The sequence below is a fragment of the Rousettus aegyptiacus genome, unplaced genomic scaffold (genome assembly GCF_014176215.1).
Source record: "Rousettus aegyptiacus isolate mRouAeg1 unplaced genomic scaffold, mRouAeg1.p scaffold_m13_p_1, whole genome shotgun sequence".
Classification (NCBI taxonomy): domain Eukaryota; kingdom Metazoa; phylum Chordata; class Mammalia; order Chiroptera; family Pteropodidae; genus Rousettus; species Rousettus aegyptiacus.
Window position 1 is genome coordinate 52,123,216 of NW_023416284.1, and position 19,764 is coordinate 52,142,979.

The 19,764-nt window shown below is 40.5% G+C and overlaps 1 protein-coding gene across 5 annotated transcripts in view; it reads left to right on the forward strand.

Moving 5' to 3' along the window:
• ST6GALNAC3 (ST6 N-acetylgalactosaminide alpha-2,6-sialyltransferase 3) overlaps positions 1-19,764 on the forward strand; it is a 467,918-nt gene that overhangs the window by 55,513 nt on the left and 392,641 nt on the right. The window lies entirely within an intron of this gene.

Sequence of the window (19,764 nt, forward strand, 5' to 3'; positions counted from 1 at the left end):
AGTTCTTGGGATCCAATGTGCAGTTGTGTGCAGATGGGAAGACTTTCTTGAACTTGATCTAAATATACATGCTCCAAAGTTGAGATGTGTTGGTAGAAACACATTTCTGGGAGGAGGTTATCCGAATAATGATGGTGAAAGAGTTCCAAATAGGTAGAGACAGGACCCAAACAAATATGATGAAAGTTCTGGACATTTTATTCAAAGTAGAAACTTCCAATGCAGCCAAACCCACTCCTTGCTACCTCTGTCAGCTCAAAATAATAATCCTCTATGTGGAATATTCAGTATTTATGCAAAAGGCTTTACTGGCTTCCTCTCTCATTAAGTTGTGGCCATGGCCCCCTCACAAGAGAAATTGTGGGTTACCATGGGTTTCAAGATGATGATTCTCTAGGCTAGAAGTCCTTTTAAGGGATTCAGTCCCTTACCCAAAGTCATAATGTTTGTCTGGTTCAGCAGGAAATGTATATTTGAATATGCTTTCTTTGCTTTCAGTTGCTTGTGGCTCTGAATTCACTGCTTCCCTGAGGAAGCCTATGTTAAATCCTAACGCCTAATGTGATGGTTCTTGGAGGTGGAGCTTTTGGAAGGTGATTGGTTCATAAGGGTGGAGCCCTCATGAATGTGGTCAGTGGCCTTATTAAAGAAGCCCCAGAGAGTCCTCTTGTTCCTTCTACCATGCGAGAACACAGTGAGAAGACGGCCATCAATGAAGAACTAGAAAGTGGTCTCACCAGACACTGAATCCGCCGGCACCTTGAACTTGGACTTCTCAGCCTCCAGAAATGTAAAATGTAAATTATTGTTTTTAAGTTACCCAGTCTGTAGTATTCTGTTACAGCAGCCTTAACAGACAAAGACATATATACACAAATCAATAAACAAGATTTTCTCACAGATACACACACAATTCTCAGACACTCATATATATATATATACAGCACTCTCATACCTATACACAAAAATGTAGACATACATATAAATACATAAATACATATACTGTTTCCTTAGAAGAAACATTTATTTTGTAACAGCGGCTTCTTTGCCTTTTTGCAGATTTCATCCTTGTTTTTCATCCAAGCTAAAAGCTTTTCAGCAACTACAGCTATTGTCCTGATAGCCGTGTTTTGGTGAGAATTCTCAGAGAGAGATAGGTATTAAAGGAAAAAGGTCTCTAAGGAAGTCATAATCTTTCTCAAATAGCTATTTGTCAAGTGCCAGGTTTCTAGGCTCAAAGGGACTAGTGGAACAAGCCATCGACTGAGAGTTCAGGGCCTGAGTTCAAATTCTGGATTTGTCACTGACCAGCAGGGCAAGGCAGTTGCCTTTTCTCAACCTCAGATTCTTCACCCAAAAAATGAGGGACTGGCTAGATCTCTAAGATTTTAGCTCTGAAATTCCCAGTGACAGTGGAAGTCCAAGCAGAGTAGGATGGGAATAACATATTAATAAGCTCTAAATCCCCACCTGTCTTGAGGACAAATAAGATCAGTCACCACCCCAGAACAAGAGATCCTCTTAATCACTGCTTTGCTCAATGCTTGTTAGATGCATCTGTCAGTCATTGGTGTAATCATATGGTGCCTCACCATGAAGTCTAGGCTCTTGAACAATATAATTAGTCTAATTTTGGTTTTCTGACTATAGAAGTGGATGCTTCCCTGCCTGTCTATTCTCTCAGCCCTCTCTGATTTTGATTGTGAAAGGGATTAATCTGATAATCTGCAGAAGTAGATATCAAGACCTTTTTAACAGCAAGAAGTTTTACCTTCTGGCTGTTTGGCATTTGCAGAGTATTTTTATTAACAAAGCAGGCAATTCACGCCCCTTTTACTTTTGGCTGCCCTTCCTGTGCCACTGAAGGAAAGAAGGCCTTTCTTTTGCCGGGTAAAGGGCAAAAAAATAGGCAGCTTCAACACCTACCTGGAGTTTGATGGAGATTAAGTCCATTCCCACTGTCCCTGGTAACCAGGTAGTTCCCTGCTGACCCTTCTGTCTTCATCTCTGGCCACTCCCAGAGATCCTTGTACTCCCTTTAACAGTGTTTATCAGATTATATTGAAATTGCCTGTTTATGACTGTCTTTCTTACAGGACTTTAAAAACCTTGAGTATCTATCTTGTTTCTTATTGTATATTCAGTGACTTGCCTATAGTAGGTACTCAATAAATATTTATTGAAATAATTAATGACGAGTTAATCTGGATGAAAGCAGGGATGGATGAAGAGCATTTTTTTTTTTTTTTGTAGCCTCAGGCTTGGTTTCAGTGCCCCTTACTGAGATGTCTCTGGCAGCTCCATCTACTCAGCTGGCACCAGGGAGCTCATCTGTCTCCTCTGTGGCAGCCTGGTCTATTTTATAATGCTGAATTGAGGTACCATCTTGAGCCAGGGATTTCTGTAGTGGAGACAAGTTCTAAGAGCTGTCTCATTTCTGGATTAGAGAGAGTTCTTGTCTGTAACCCAAGGAGGAAGTGAGTTTGGATGTCTGTCTACCTGAGGACAAGCCAAGAGGCAGCCCTGGCCACTGGCATGCTACACCGAGAGTTTATATTCCTTCCAGCCAACCCCTGAGCAAAATACACCTAGGTCCCCTATGCTTTGGAAACTTGTGCTCAAGTCACTTGAACACATAAAGAATCCAGGTCAGAGGAGGGAAGTTGAGCTCTAACCAAAGATGGCATGAGTTTTTTTTTTTTTAATTGAAAGACTAAAGCTTACTTTTTATGCACATGGCCAGCATCATGTCTGCTTGTTGCAAACAAACAAACCTAATAAAACACTTGGGGATTTTTGCAATTTAAAGCATTTATTAAAATCCCAGTTACATGCCCAGTTCAATAACAAAGTTTTGAGGGAAATAAAGGACATACACAATTCCTCCTGTCTGGAAGTGAAAGGAATGAGCAAAATTGTTTGAACATCTTCATTATGCTAGGCATTTTAGCGTGAGCTTTATTGTTTTTATGATAACCATGATTTAAAGCTATATTCTTTCATGTCTTCATGGGAGAAGCTATGCAGTGTCTTAGGCTTTTTCAATATACGCACATTGCTCCTCTCATGAAGACATGGAGGAATGTGCCCATGAGCCAATTAGACTTTTCCAGTCAGCACCTGATCAGATGGCAATGTTTCAGATTAAATGGGCAACAGGATTTCTGAAAAAGAGGGATCTATTAGGGGAGGATTTTTTTTTTTTTTTTTTTTTTTTAGAGGAGAGAAAGGAGAGTCCCTGTGCTTTGGAGAATGAATATATTTAATCAGGAAGAAGACCCCTGTGGAATGGCAGGTACCCCCAAAAGCAAAGACATGAAGATAAAGGAGTTAGTTTGAGTGGAAAAATTTCATCTGTGTTGGGACAGGAGTTCAGGATGAGTGAATTCGTTCCAGAAGCGACTCAGGTACTCTAACAAAGAGATTTTAAAAACAGTCGCTTAAGTCAAATACAAGTTTATTTCTCTTTCACAAGGTAGTGTAGATATAGCTGGGAATCTAGAAAGGGTAGTTGCCTCTGCTTCAAGTTGTCTTCCAGGGACAAAGGCCTCTTTTATCTTGGTGTCTCCCCATCCCCTAGGATGTTGTCCCTGTGCACACATGGTCACAGCTGGTTTGCTGCTGCCACCGCTAGCCAAGGAGAAGAGGAGGCATGAAGTTCCATGTGGCACTCTGAGTCACATGGCACTACTCAGAATTCAGATGCATGGTCATGCCTAGCTGTGAGAAAGGGTGATAATATAACCTCTAACTGGGTGAGGTGGTAGGATCTGCTGCTAAGAGAAAGAAGGGGAGATAGTTAGTCATCTCTGCCACAATGAGATGAAAAACTATAAAAGACCTCGAATATGTTATCAGAGAACTTGTAGTCTTTCTAAAGGCATTGAAGAATTATGTTTTGGACCTTTTCAATCGGCGAGCATGTAGCCAGCTTTGTTTGGTGAGTACGATGGGTAGAACCTGCTTATAGAGGCCACACTTCACTGTCTTGAACACCTAACTCTTTTTCTTCTAAATTTTTGCATCTGCTTTAGGACCATGTTGCTGTGAGCCACCTGGAGATTAGGTCTGGGTACACTGTCTTATTTCTTTGGCTTTGTTCTGTTTGAAAATGTGGGCCTGCAGCCAGAACCGGGAGAGGGCAAAGGAGGAATTACTTTCCTATCACAAGGAAATTAAATGCTTCAGCTGGTGACACAGTTTTGTTTTGTTTTTTAACCAAGTTTTAGGAAAATTGAACTTACCCTGTTTACCTTTATGGTATGCTTTTTGAATGGCGGGAAGAAACCTATTTTTGCATTTAATGAAAGGGATCTTGGCAGTAAAAGGTTTAAAACTAACTTTGGGTTTAGTTTAAAAAGTAATCTCCTTGCCACTAACTTGTCTTCTATCCTTAAAAAGAGGAGGATTTTTATAGTGCTCATAAAAAATGCAGTTTCTCTCCAGTTGTTTGACAGTCTCATTAGCACATTAATTTGTCAAAGCTTTGTTAGGTGACCACAGAGGTACTTGCCCAGGACCTAGTCTGGATTTTTTTACCAATTTGTGTGTGTGCGTGTGTGTGTGTGTGTGTGTGCACTCACACGTGCTCGCATGCAGCCCTATCTGTGTGCATATTTGAAATGAGTGTGCTAAGGACATGGCAGCATAATAATAGGCTTAAAATACCCAGTTTTCCTCTGACATCAAGTTATATCCAGAAAGAGGACTTAAAGTGTGAAAAATAAATAAATTGAGCAGTTATTGGAACGTTATACCAAGCGCTACGGCTTTCTTTCTTTTTTCTTGCTTCTTTATGTTGCAGTATCCATAAACATTTTTCAGACAATTGGGTAAGTTATTCTTTGGCTCATTCTCGTGTTGAGATAAGAACTTTTGGGGAGAAAAATTGTTATCTAATAGCAGTATCAAGCTTTTGTTTAGAAGAAATAAAGACTGTCTTTCCTAATGAGGCAGAGCTGGGATCATTGCCACACAGTGAAAGGCACCACACACATGCTTGAGACAAAGCCTGTGAATATGAGGACTGTGGTGTCATCGAGACCTTCACTTTGAGAGACAGTTTAGAGTCGTGGTTAGGAGAGTGGACTCTAGAGTCAGACTGCCCATGTTTGGAGTCCGTGCAGCTGCTTCCTAGCTGGCTGACCTTGAGTAGGCCACTAGCCTTTCTGGGCCTGAGTACCTCATCTGTGGAATGACGTAATGCCACATTGCAGTTGCTCTCAAGACTAATTGATTGATACCAATAATGTGCTCAAAGCATTGTCTACCTCATGGAGGTGCTGAGTAAATGAACCAGGATTTTAAAACTCTAGAGTCTATGTTTTTCCCAGTTTACCACAATTACAGCCGGCTCCTGGACACAGGATGAGCAGGTTGGGAAGTATGCTGCTTTCCGTTATGGAAAGAGGAAGGTCACTCAGAAGTCAAGGAAAGAGGAGGAGAAAGGAACAATCAGAACGTCAAATGTCACGTAACCAAGAAACCGTAACTTCTTTCCAAAGTATTAATTAGGAAAACAGATGTTAACCAGTTGTAGTCAGGGAACATATCTTACTTGTTTTAACATCCATCATGCCCAGCCCTTAGTAGGAGTTCAATAAATGTTGGAAAGTGTTGGCTTGTTCCTTGTTCAGTCATTAAAATGTATTTATTAAATACCTATTCTGGGACAGGCACTTCCCTAATAGTTTGCGATCAGCAAAGAAGAAAATAGACAGGCACAGATCCCCCTGTCCTGGTGGAGCCTTCATTCCATCTGGACAGTGAGCTGGCTGCTAATGCTCACCACTTCCTTCAATAAGAGCAACACTCTTTCCTCCTTCCCTCCCCCCAATTTTGTTATGCAGTCTGCTCTGTAGTTCCTGATATCTTTATTTCTTGAAAATTTGACATTGATGATTTCTCCAACATCGGTTTTGGGATTTCCTTGGCAAATTTTGTAATTTAGAGGAAAGAACTCCTTTGCTGCTGTCAGAAATCCTCCTGGGTTTGAATCTTAGTTCTATTATGAGTCGAGTAGCCTTGGGCATCTTCTGAGTTTCCAGTTCCTTTATTGCAAAATGAGAAGAATGCTTATCTTGCAGTAGCTTGTCTAGAACTTGTAAGGTCCTAAGAATCAGCTGGGTATTTATTAAAATCCAAATCCTGAACCTCGACCCAGACGGCTAAGAATAACCCTCTTTTTTATTCTCAGCATCTCTCCGTGGAGAATCTTGCTCCAGTACTGCACTATTATTACCATTTCACGTTTCCCCTTTACATTCCTTCTTCCGCATTTTGCACATCTGATTTTGGAACCTGAGCTTTCCAAGCGTTTTCAGGTAGTAGGAGCAGCAATGCTTTTCGAGAAAGCCCAGCGGGAATCGCCAGACAAACCAAAAAACACAAACAAAAACCCTCACTTGCTTTCACCCAACTTAATTCGTCAAACCATGCTGCTTCCTTTTAAGCCTCAGCCCTGGAAAATATCCTATTGCCCTACTACTCAAAGAGGTGGGTATGTACCAGCAGCATGGGCATTGTGGGGGAGCTTGTTAGAAATGTGGAATCACAGCCCACCCCCCCAGACCTGAATCAGAATCTGCAGCTTAACAATTTTCTCACATTACTGTTTGAGAAACACTGGTCAGTTGAATACCTCTGGGTCAAAATGCTATTGAAGTGTGTTGTTCTTTTTAAATTGTAATAATCAATGACTTGAAACTCACTTTTGATTCAAGACTCCATGGCTGTTTAAATAGCTATATTTACATTAATGGTGTTGTGATGACATCACAGAATCGATGGCATTTATGAGCTAGAGAGTTAATTCTATATGTGTTGAAAAATTAGATAAATGTGAATTTTACATGACAGTTTAATAGAGGCTTTAAAATTTTTCACATGTGTAAATCATCTGCTTCCGCAATGGCTTTTCCTGAATAGTAGGATCGAAAAAATTTGTTAGTCTTTTTTTTTTTTTTTTTTAATTCAATGTGGACTTACAAGTGATTAATTTACAAATTTGCTCACTGATTAGGAGGTGACGTTGATAATCTGTACTGGTTCTCTAAGACAACTTGGCAAATAAACATAAATAGCTTCCTAGGTCTTTGCTTTTAAAAAGCCTATTGCCATCTAAAAGGTATAAAGGCAATTTAATAAATCCAGCCAACCTGCTAAGCAGCCAAAGAAAAGAGGCTTGAATTATATATGTCTGTGTGAGTGGACAAGACATGCTTTTCAGGATTAATGATTTAAGATGTTCTTTACGTTCTTAGCCTGATTAAACAAGGTTTAATTCTAAACAACACTTTCTCCTTTTTTTGCTTCTTCGAAATTCACCATCCTTCTCTATCTCTCCAGGATTGATTGCAGGGGTGATCTAGGAAGCTGCCTGTCTAAAGCTGTAACTTCTCTCTTTTTATAAAAGGAAGATTATCCCTTTCTTAATTCTTTGTTTTCATTGCTGTCAGATGGTAGGCTTTCGGAGGTGAGTTAGCATTCATTGCGCCTTCCCAGAAGGTGGCTCAACTTTTGATTGAGATGTTCTTGAGGATTCTGCGTTAGCGGCATCTTGGCATCCTCCTGTCCTCTCTGACTTTGATGGCTCCTCCCTTTCTGCTGCTCCCTGCACTTCTGTCCACTCGCAATCAGATGGTTGCCAGTGCCTGTCATTCACCTGTTTCCTATGCAAATCCGTCCTCTCCTTCCAATATCTAGGCTTTATTACTTTCCCTCTTGATCAGCATTTCGTAAAGTTTGTCTTGCCATGTTTTAATAGGTATGCCACCTCCTCTTGACCCCTAAAACGTTGCTCAGGAAGAAGTACAAAATGCTGATTTAGACAGAATTAAATACAATTCTGTTTGTTGGTTAATCACAGGACAGCTCAGAACATTTAATATGCCGCCAGGTGTGTGTGTGTGTGTGTGGGGGGGGGGTTGTTGTGTACTTCATTCCCACATTTCCACCTCCCATCCCCCAGTGGAACCCTCTTGAGAAGTATCTAGCAAGACCAGTGATGAGTGAAATGCACTCTGACCTCTACCTGCTCTCTCTCCTGTGTGCCTCTCTCTATCCCATGCTGTGTCTCATGGTCCCATGTAATGCTGCAAATTTCATGTCCTCAAAGTCATCCCAAATTTACCACTACCACCAATTGCTAACTTCTACTGATCACCGACTTTTACTGCCAAGCCTTTTATAAGCATTTTCTGAGAAAAGTTGCCTATAAACTCAAGTTCAGATGCCTTAACCTGATATTCAAGATCACCTTTGTTCTTGGGCCAACCGACTTGCAACCCTTTCTTAGCATTCAATTTCCTCCTCTGTGCTTGGTTTTTCTTTATATTCCATATTCTTCTTAATATATCATACCATTTACTTATTGATTTGTTTATTGCCTGTCTTCGCTCAACCACCAGGCAAGCTCCATGGGACTGGCATGTTTGTTTTGTTCATGCTGTACCCCAAGCACCTGCAACAGTGTCTAGCAAGAAAGTAGTAGGTACTCACTGTTTCAAATATTGTTGAATGAATGAATGAGCAGTCTCAGCTTCATCTCCTGCTTGTGCTCACTGTGATTCTCTCTCTGCTCCTTCCTTGGGTTTGTTCACTCTTTTTTAGCCCTTTGATCTGTCACCATTTCTCTGCATGCTTCCGAGTCTGACTCTCTAAGTACCATTTCCTTGAAAGTCTTTTCTAATCACAACCCTTCCCTGATTGTCAGCGTCCTTCTCTTTGGAATGTGGTTGTTTATACTTGTCTTATCAGTAAGTGCTTTCTGCCTGGTAGTGAAGCTGCTTTTAAGTTGAAAAAGGATCATGGGGAATGTTCACGTTTGCCTCTCACATCATTGTGGAATGTGCTCAGTAAATTTTTAAATAAAGGAAAGAAACCCATCATTGTCCTTCCAGGAAAGTAAGCTCATCTGCGTTCTCATCTGAGCTTTTGATGTCCTCTTGATGGGAATTTTTATTTCCCCAGAGTTCATTTGTTTGTTTGTTTGTTTCTTTTTTTCCAAAAGGCATTTCTTTGGTATGGAACAAAGCTCGGTTTGCAGAAAATTTCAACTGTGCATCACGGTGGGAGAGAATGAGCTAAGAATTCAGAGATGAGAGGGCTGTGAGGGGCTCGAGGAGTTTACTGTCTTTTTGGGTTTCATTTTCACGTCTCATTCTTTTTTCCCCTTTTGGGCAAACGAGTTTCCCAATTTAGGGCTTGTCTATTTAAAATCCCTCCTTCCCCCAATATCTTTATTTCTTTCTCTTTGTTATTTGCTTGCTCTTCCTTCCCTCAGAGAGAATTCGGACACTCCTAAAATATAGAAACAAATGCTGAAAACAGCAATGCTCTTTTTTCGCAAAGTACATCTTCTTGGGCAATACCAGGCCCCATGTGTGTTTTGGGGCTGTCAACGCTGGCTCTCCGCTGCGCCACGGGAAAGTGTGTCATTCTTTCTCTTCCGTGGCATGTCTCCTGTCCCCAGGAGGCTCAGTGGCAGCCAAGCCATAACTTGTCCTCACTCTCAAAACCCTCTGTAATCCCTCAGGCCCTTTATAATTAATACCGCTTTTCTGTTTATTCATACATCACCGCCTTAAAATTGTTCTGTTCCAAGGTGGGGATTAACCAAATGAATAAAAATGTGTGTTTATTTGGGGGGTAGAATAGCAAAGGCTTGGAACCAGGCAGACTGTCATCCCCAGATTCTCCCATTTACTAGTTGTGTGACCAAAGTCAGTTTCCTTTTCTAAGCCTCAGTTTCTTCATCTATGAAATGGGGATAACAATGCCTGACTCATAGTGTTGTGGCAAGAATCAGATCAGAAAGTTCACGTAAAACTTGTAGTGCAGTGTGTGACACCTGGTGATCACTTTCTAAAGGGACAATATCGCAATGACCCGTTCTCTTGGGTTCCTGCTTACTTTCTTCTTGAAAGGTGTCAAGCAAAGCCAATAACGAAGCAAGTTAACTCTTTTTCTGGTGATGTGAAATTCAGAGCGGGGAGGTTTTGTCATTTCTCTGTTCTCTCCTAACTGCTTTTTTCCTTTTGATTGTTCATGTCTCCTGTCCTGGAAAAGCCTTTGAAGTTTTAGCATATTCTCCCTTCATTACATCTTTCCCTAAGAGATCTAAGGTTTTCTTTGGATAGTGCTAATTTCTTGCAAACTGCCGTGTAAAGAAAGCAGTGCTGCTTGAATGGGCTCCAGCAGATTCCCTGTGACCGTGGCTTGTGCAAAGTCGAGGGACTGTGAAACACTGCCCAATGCGTCGGATTGGTGTGCACCTGCCGGCTGGCTTCCACCTGTTTTATCTGGATGGTGACAATTGCAGCACCTCAGATGGGGTATCGAGAGTTCTCCAGTTGTCTAACAGTTGCCTGTATGTGCAGCAGGCTGGGAGGTGCCTATTCCAGCAGATCTCGACTGTAGGTGAGCCAGTTTCCGACAAGCCAGGGTCTCAGTGGAGCTGGGCCTTTTTGCACTGTATACACCAGGCTATCACCGTGACATTTCAACCACTTGGACTCTGAAAAGGAGTGGTTGGGCCTCGAATCTTCAGCCACAACTCCCACTCAGCCTGCTTCGGGCCTACATTCCTGCCGTTTGCACCCTTTTCTAAGCTGTAACATAGAGAAAGTTGGGCGCCGAGGCAGTGGAGAGTGGCCCTAAGTTCTGATGCAAAAGGCGGAGATGCGTTTAGATCAATGCCCTCTGCCTTTGTTGGTGATTCCGTGGTGGAGACTACCAGGAATCAGAAGGAGCCATCAGAACCACCTTGAGATATTAAAGGGGAGATATGAAAGTCAAGCTCTCAAAAGTTTACACTTGGGACCACCCCTGGAGAAAATGTCCTTTTTCCTACATCACGAGGAAGGATTAACCACATAAGGGCAGGCCATTTAACTTAGTTCCTGATAGAAAGGCATATAACCCCTGTCCTAGTTTGGGTTCCTCAGGACCAGGATTCCAGGACACCTAATTTCTGTGGCAGATGCTTCCAGAAGCACTGGGGAGGGAGGAAGGAATGAGACGAGGAGGAAGGAAGTCAGCAAAGGGTGTGTTTTCAAGCTAATGATTCCTGTAACTCAATCCCCCTGGGAAAGTCTGGGTTATAGTGTAGCACAGGTACCTTCGAGTTATCTTCCTTGAGAGGTGAAGGATCTGCTGGCCATAAAGCTTCAGGCAGAGTGATGCAGGAGCTGGCAGCTGGAGGTCAGGCCTGTGGGCGCTGAAATAATCAATGTCAAAGGAATGCGGTGGACCCAGGCAGCTCTGCTACATCGAATATCCCATACCTACCTTCCAAAGGATCCTGGACATTTTCTTTATAGAGAATGAACCCAAAGCTTAGACGGCACCTGAGCCCCAAGGTTGCTAAGATTCAAGGTTTTCTGACTCTGGCCCTGGTGCTCTCTCCACTTGGCTACTCAAGACAGAAATTTAAATTTGTAGTGATTTATGAGCCATACTGCACCTGACTAATGGAACAATATTTCCCTTCCCACTGTGGATTCGTTATTCTTTCCCTGAGTGAAAAATTGTCAAAGGGATTATTAAATCCTCTTTGGGAGCCAGAGAGGAGCAAAAATGGCTGAGTATGTAAATAAAGTCTCCCAGGAAGATTATATTTTTGAAGGTATTTATTATTCATGTCTTTTTGTCATTGTCATGTCTTAAGTGTTTACTTGGGCTTCTAGCTTTTTGTTTTTCCAAGGTCATGGCTGATTCTTACTAGAAAAGCCTGACAGCCATCCCCTTAACAATAGCTCATTACTGTCCAGATTATTTAAGACATGGAGGAAATATTTATCACAGAAAAGCAGCTTCTAAGCATGTTCCCCTAGGTGGGATGAGACGTGTGACTTGTGCACATCTTATGTTTGTAGAGGTCCTCTGGATGAAAGGTCGGGATTATTTATAAAGCACTGTGGTAGGCGAGGATGGGCTCTTTTTTTGGATTCTGAAATGCCCACAAGCCTTTGATAATGTTGCAAGTGAAGCATCTATGTGATTCTCAAGGCTGAGCCCGAGGTTTCGACCAGCCTGTGCCAAGGAGGACACATGCTCAGGATGTTGACCATGGCCTCTAGCAGAAACAGAAGATGACAGTGGACTGAAAACATCTAAATTGGAAATAAAATGCCCGTGTATGACTCAACTCGTGAAACTAGCTAGAAACATGACGAATTATTCTGAGCTTTGGGCAGAAGTTTCTAATCCTGCCCAAAGACCACGTCCACTAGAAATGTGGAGAGGTTCTGTCGACACTTTTCCCAATTCTTGGGTGCATTTTGGCTATTGAATTATCTTTTCATTTCCTTATTTATCTGAAGCTAAAAGTGTAAGGTCCTATTCTGTGGTCATTTATAAACTTTTGAGAAAGGGATCTTCATACAGGAAAAGCTTGTCTAAATCTTTTTAGGATTTCCAGAAGGGAATTGCTGGGTCTTAAGACAGGCACATCTTTCAAGATGTTGTATGCATCTGGTCTCCAGAAATGGGGACACCATTTTTATACTTCCTTTCCTAATGATTTCTGGTGTCTGTTCCCTTAGATCTTCTTTAGTAATTGCTGTATTATTCTTTTTCATTTTGCCAATCTGATAGGTGGAAAATGATATAAAATCATTGCCTTAATTTACATTCCTTTGAATACTATTGTGGATATTTTCTCCTGTGGCTATTTTCTATGCATGCCATATGACGTTGCCTGTACTTGAAGGACACTGATAATGCTCTCTTCCCCTGCCCTCCCATTTCTGCTGCCAGAATAACCTCCATAAGCCAGGTATGCCACAGCTTCTTCTCCAGGGCCTTTGGCGTACCTTTGGGCTGGCTCATCAGCCCCTGGGGAGATGGACCACCCCCTGGAGCTGCTCCCAGCTCAGGACCTCACCTGCGCGTGCATGTAAATTAGATGGAATGGCAGCATCCAGCTAACAAACCCACTTAGGGGAGATTTCACTTAGGCATATTCCTCCTTCACTTCAATAAAACAAGGAATAAGTCCAAGGAAGGGGGTCCACTTCTTCTTCCTCAAGTTAGACTTTTCTATGTTTTGTTGTTGCTATAGCTTGTCCTGTGTTACTAACTTTTAAACAAAAACTGTATTTTGTTTAAAACAGTAAACGTGGCTTCTTTGAGTGACTTATTTTGCCTTTTAATTAGAAGCCATATTTTATATCAGGTTAATGACTCTGAGTTCCTTCATTTCTCATTTTCCTCTGTCTGAGGGTGCACTAGGCTGCTAGGTTTGAGAGAAAGTTCTGGTAAAATAAGGATATCTTCTCCTTTATGGTGTTTGTCCAAAGGTTAGCCTCTTGGAAATGAACTAGTTTTTCTATTTGTTCTTTAAGATTTTTCCTACTGGCTTAATGAGTTGGCTTGGTCTTTGTCGATGATGTGGAGAAGTCAGCTCTTTGGTTTGCAGTCAGGGCTGCAATTTTCAATGTTGAGAATGAGCTATAAACCTAGGCAGATGCCGATCAGGAGAGAAGAGAAGCCAGACCTGGCCCAGTCCACCTGAAAATGTGTCTATTTATTTCCCTCGGGAATTTACTTGTGCTATGTGGGTGGACAATTCTCTTGGAACAGCATCAAGATTACAAAAAGGATAAAACAGCAGGAACCTACTTCATGAACTAAACCTGCGGTGACCCCTCAGAGAGTGTGGGGCACAGGTTTACACCCTGCATGCAGATCCCTGTCTCCACCACTAGAGGGCACTCTCGTCACTGTTAAAGCAATAGTACCCGGGAAAATCGCTTGTTTCTCAGTTGAAGTCTCCAGAAACTTGCTGCGTTTAAGATGCTACTTTGTGTCTCAGTTTCCATTGTCAAGGTCTGTTATGAACCAACACTCTCCAGCCCAGCCAGGCGTGGGGAAGATTAGTGTCTGGAAACTCCTGTTGTAAATTAAGCACAGTCCCTGCTTATTTGTGTTTCATTAATGAAGTGCGGTTGTAACCCTGGGGCTGTTTTACACTTAGAGGAGCAGCATTCACCGTTGAAGTGCTGTATGCCCAGCCTCCTCTTCTCCTTTGCCCACTTGGTTTAAAGGTGGCTGCAGCACAGTCATGTTGAAGTTGGGCACCAGATGAGAATTCAATCCATGTTAATCCTAGTCATTTTGGGGGAGAGCTGAGGAGTGTCTGTGGTTGGTGTGGGTCAGCCTGACAGGATATTTCCCATTAAGAGAGGATTTAAAATTTCAAACAAGGGAAACACAAGCCAGTTAGTATATCAGGGAATGCTACCGTTTAAGAAGACTACCATTCTGATTTCTGGGGTTTCTAGGTCATCTGGCAGCCACTGTGTGAGGTCACTCCCTTGACTGTTGGTCAGGAGTTTGATTATAAAGCATCTCTTTATTGAAATCTTTACATTCCCATATATATTTTTAATTTTTTGGTTAGCTCTCCCAGTTCCTTTGCCTTGGAGAATGTGTCAGGTGACCTGTCCTTTATTTGTTAGTGAGGAAGTGCCTTCTCCCTAGAAAGTCAGCAGTGTTGATTCATAGAACAACTGGTACCACTATTTTTGTTGAGGTTACAAGGTTTCCAGTGATTGTTGCTTGACACAGTGACCGCTTATTTTCTGAGCCCGTGAAACTATATTTGCACAGGAAGAATATAAAGAACTCATGTAGCAAATCTTTTTTTCCCCTGGTCTGCGAATACTGCTATCAGCATCACAATAATTATTATATAATTATTAACTAGCTAATTATATTACTGTATGCCAGGCATGGTTATTTTTGTTGTTGTTTTTGTTATAACTTTTTGTTTTAGAACAGTTTTAGATTTACAAGAAAAACTGAGAAGATAATACAAAGAGTTCTCATATACCCTACATTCAGTTTCTTCTATTATTAACATCTTACATTAGTATGGCACATTTGTTACAATTAGCGAACCGATATTGATACACTATTGTTAACTAAAGTTCATATTTTATTCAGAATTCCTGAGTTTTGATTTAATGTCACTTCTTTCTATTCTAGGATCCCGTTAGCTGTCATGTCTCCTTAAGATCTTCTTGGTTGTAACAGTTTCTCAGATTTTCCTTGTTTTTGATGACCTTGATGGTTTTGAGGAGCACTGGCCAGGTATTTTGTAGAATGTCCCTCTCTTGGAATTTGTCCGAGGTTTTCAAGTGATTAGAATGGGATTGTGGGTTTTTGAGAGGAAGACCACAGAGATAAAGGGCCATTCTCATCACATCATATCCAGGATCCATACTGTCAACATGACTTATTAGGATTGAAGTTGACCTTTATCATCTGGCTGAGGTAGCATTTGGCAGGTTTCTCCTCTATAGCGTTACTATCCCCCTGTTTCCACACTTTGCTCTTGGAAGAAAGTTGCTGTGTGCAGCCAATACTTAAGGAGTGGGGAGTTGTAGTCCACCTCTTCTAGGGCAGAAGAACTACACAAATTCTTTGGGATTCTTTAGCACAGGGAATTTGTTTCTTTCCCTTTGTGTATTTATTTAATCATTTATTCGTTTATATCAGTATAGACTCATAGATATTTATTTCATGCTTCAGGTTATAATAAAGTGCTACTTTATTTTTTGCTCAGATTGTTTCAGCTTTGGCCACTGGGAGATCTTTCAGCAGGCTCTTGGGTCTCTTTACATGTCCCGTCATTGTGATTTTGTTGTTGTTGAGCACTTCCTTATTTTATGACACCGTGAGATACTCTGTGCTCATTTTACATGCCTCTTGCCCTAGTCCTAGAATCGGTCATTTCTTCAAGGAGCCCTGGCTCCTTTTATTGAAGGATAATATTGTAAATTAAGATCTGGGCTCTAGGTGTTTATTGTTTATAGACTCTCTCAGCTGATCAAGCAGGGAAATATATGTGTGTATACTAATCTGTAACTACATCTACAGTTGACCCTTGAACAACACAGGTTTGAATTGTGCAGGTCCACTTACATGTGAATTTTTTTTTTCCATAAATGCCTGTACTGTTTTGATCCTTGGTTGGGAGTCTGCAAATGCAGACGGCTGCCTATATGCATTGATCTATGCTATTTTAAATAGGGGCTTTGAGCATCCATGAATTTTGGTATCTGCGGGGGGTCCTGAAACCAATTCCTTGTGGATACTGAGGAAAAAGTAAATTTTGTGAGAGTTAAAAGTTACACATGGAGTTTCAACTGCTCGAGGGGGAGTGTAGCATCTCGAATCTCTGTGTTGTTCAAGGGTCAAAGTTGTATGTAACAACCTGTGTTTGTGTTAAGTTAAACCTGAATTTATACTAAGAGCACCAACTCTAATCCATGCCCACATGGATAGTTGTAGCCTCCTCCCCTTGTTTATTTATTGATTACCTCCTTTCTAACAGTGATAAAGTTGGTTCCTACCGTCTGCCATGCATTTACTTAATTGTTCAATTCCAGTACCCATGTATAGCAGTATCAGAATTGTTAAACCATACCCCATGGAAAATAGCTTTATCAGTGAGAGTACCGTGCTTATGTTCAGTTCATTTTGCCTTTAGTTTTACAAACTCTACTCACTTTCAAAGTTACTTAGGCAGCACCTTTTTTCTCCAGCCTCCTTAGTGAGGTTGTTTCATACATTCGTAATACAGTTAGATTGTTTGGTCACATTCTGCATTTCATCCTGGGATTCTCCTGACCTTTTAAAAGATTTTTTTTTTTTAAGTTTATGTATGCCAAGTTTCATTCTTTGTGCAATAAATTTCAATGTGTTGACAAACGCATGGTATTATTATCCACCATTACAGTGTCATACAGAGTAGCTAAAATTTCTGTGCTTCGCCTATTCACTTACTTAACCCTCCCCTAATCCCCTAATCTCTTTTTAACTGTTTCTTCTCCAGAACGTCATATAATTGGAATAATACAGTATGTTGTCTTTTCAGACTGGCTTCTTTGACTTAGCAATGTGCACTAAGATTTATTCATGTATTTTCATGGCTCGATCGTTTTCTTTTATAACTGAATAATATTCCATTGTATGGATATACCCCAGTGTGTTTATTCATTCACTTATTTAAGGACATCTTGTCTGCAATTAATAATAAAGCTGCTATAATATTTGCATGTAGCATTTTTTGTGGACATAGTTCTCATATAAGTTGAGTAAATACCTAGGAGTGTGATTGCTAAATTGTATGCTAAGACTAGATTTAGCTTTGTAAGAAGTTGCCGAACTGTCTTTCAAATTGGCTATACCCAAAGTTTTATTTCCCTCTATCACTGTGATAGGACATTTAACTTTGGGTGGTGAATACACAATGCAATATACATATGAACATGTTATTGAATCGTACACTTAAAACCTATATAATTTTGTTAACCATGTCACCCCAATAATTTAATAAAATTAAAAAAAAAAAAGATCTTAAATTGGTTGTACCATTTTGCATTCCTACCAGCAAGGAACGAGAATGCCTGCTCTATTTCTTAGCAATTGGTATTGTCAGCTTTTCTTGGATTTTAGCTATTCTAATAGGTATGTAGTGGTATCCCATTGTTCTTTCACTTATAATTACCTAAAGAGAAACAGTATTAAACATTTTTTTATATACTTATTTGTCATCTATATGTCTTTTTGGATGATATTTCTGCTTAGATTTTGGCAAAATTGTACAGCCGATTTGGAAGATAGCTGTTTAAGAACGTCTTGGTTGCTTCTGAGTTTTATTGACGACCATTTTCATGCAGGTTAAGGCTTTTGTCCATTTTTAATTGAACTTTCTTATTGTTAGGTTTTATGAGTTATTTGGATACAGGTCCTTTGTCAGATATGTGTTTGTGAATGTCTGCAAATGTCTGTGGCTTATCTCATCATTCTTTTAGCATTGTCTTTTGCAGAGCAGAAGTGTTTAATTTTAATAAGGTCCAACTTAAATCATGCTTTTGATGTTGTCTCTAAAAACTCATCTCCAAACCCAAGGTCATCTAGATTTTCTCCTTTGTTCTCTTCTAAAAGTTTTACAGTTTTGTATTTTACATTTAGGTCTATGATCCATTTTAAGTTAATTTTTGTGAGAGATGTAGGATCTGTGTTTAGCTGCTGCTGCTTTTTTTTTTTTTTTGTATGTGGACATCCAATTGTTCTAATACCAGTTATTGCAAACAATATCCTTTCTCCCTTGAATTATCTTTACTCGTTTGTCAAAGGTCTTAACTCTGTTTGTGTAGATTAGTTTATGTTCTCTGTTTTGTTCCATTGATATGTGTCCGTTTTTTCACTGATATCATGCTGTTTTGATTACTAAGTCTTGATTGTAAATTTTGAAATCAGTGTGATTTCAGGCCATTTTTGTTGTTCTTACTACTCATTGTTCTAGCCTGACCTTTTGTCCAGGCATACTTTTAAGTCTCTCTATATATTAACTCACTTAATCCTTGCAGTTATCCATAGAGTCCCAAAGAAGTTAAGGAACTTGTTCAAAGTCACAGAGCTAGTTAGTGGAGGAGGCAGGATATAGATTTCAGCAGTGTGGCCGCGGAGGCTGGTTCTCTGAAGGTACCCATTTTAAGATTCTTTGTTTATTTTTAACAACTTAGTGCAAATATTTCCCGGACCCATTTTGTTAGGAAATGGGAAGTGAGTGGGGAGTTTCAGAATTTTTGCTGTAATATCAGAGACATGAGTTGACTGACACCTGGCTTTACCATTTATAAGCCAGAGACCTTGGGCAAACAGGAGTTCTAAAGTCAGAGCCTTCACCTGTAAAATGGGAAATAGTAGACCCCTTTAATGGTATCTTGCTGGCTTACTAAACAATTCCCCTTTTCAGCAGTGATGGGGGGACTGTGTAGTGTGGCTCCGCTCCGCAGCTACAGCAACTGATTGAGTCAGGCCAATTAACTTCTCTAGCCTAGGAATTTGAAACCCAGAGAGAAACCCTTTGTGTTGAGGCAAATTCATGCCTACAATCTGGTGAGTAGGTTCATCAATACCTGCTGCTGAAGTTTGTAACAATGCTCCAGAAAGTAGCCAGTGCATGAACCATTTATTGCCATTTGGGCCAAGATACGGGGCTTGCACCAAAAGGTAAATCATTGTTTCTTCCTTCATTGAAAATATCTTGGCACTCAAACATGCACGCACACACAATCAACATAAAGTCAGCTGAAGCTAACAGTATGCTTATTGAAAAAGCTGACATATACACACACACACACACATTTGTACATATATGTATATACATACATACATACATTTATATGGAGAGAAAGAGAGAGGGAGAGAGAGAGAGAGAGAGAGAGAGAGAGCGAGAGAGAGAGAGAGAGGGAGAGAGAGAGAGAAAGAACAAAGAACGAGCTCTTATTTCCTTCTGCCAGATACCAATTTGTGGACCTTCACCCATCCACAACCACAGTTAGAATAGCATTGCTACATAATCAATTTGTTTTTTTTTGTTGTTATATATAGGCAATATATTATAAATAATTTTTTTCTCTATGGCCAAGCCTTGCATGCTGAAAACATGGTTTTGTCGACCAATAAAGATCTGAGGCTGTAAGATGAATTAAAAGTTTACTTGGGGGTCTTAAAGGATTTGAATTTGGGAGACACAGATTCAGGGAAAGGCCTGAAATGTGCTCAGGGAAAGACTAAGAAAGCCGGAGGTCATAGAGTGAGCAACCACAAGCTGGAACAAAGGAAACTTTTCTTATTGGCTATTTACATGGTGTGATATCTAATTCAAATAGGATTGGTCAATTCTGGGTGATGAAACTGAGGTAGGCGTTGTCATGGAAACAAGGTGGCGCGGTGGGACAAGTT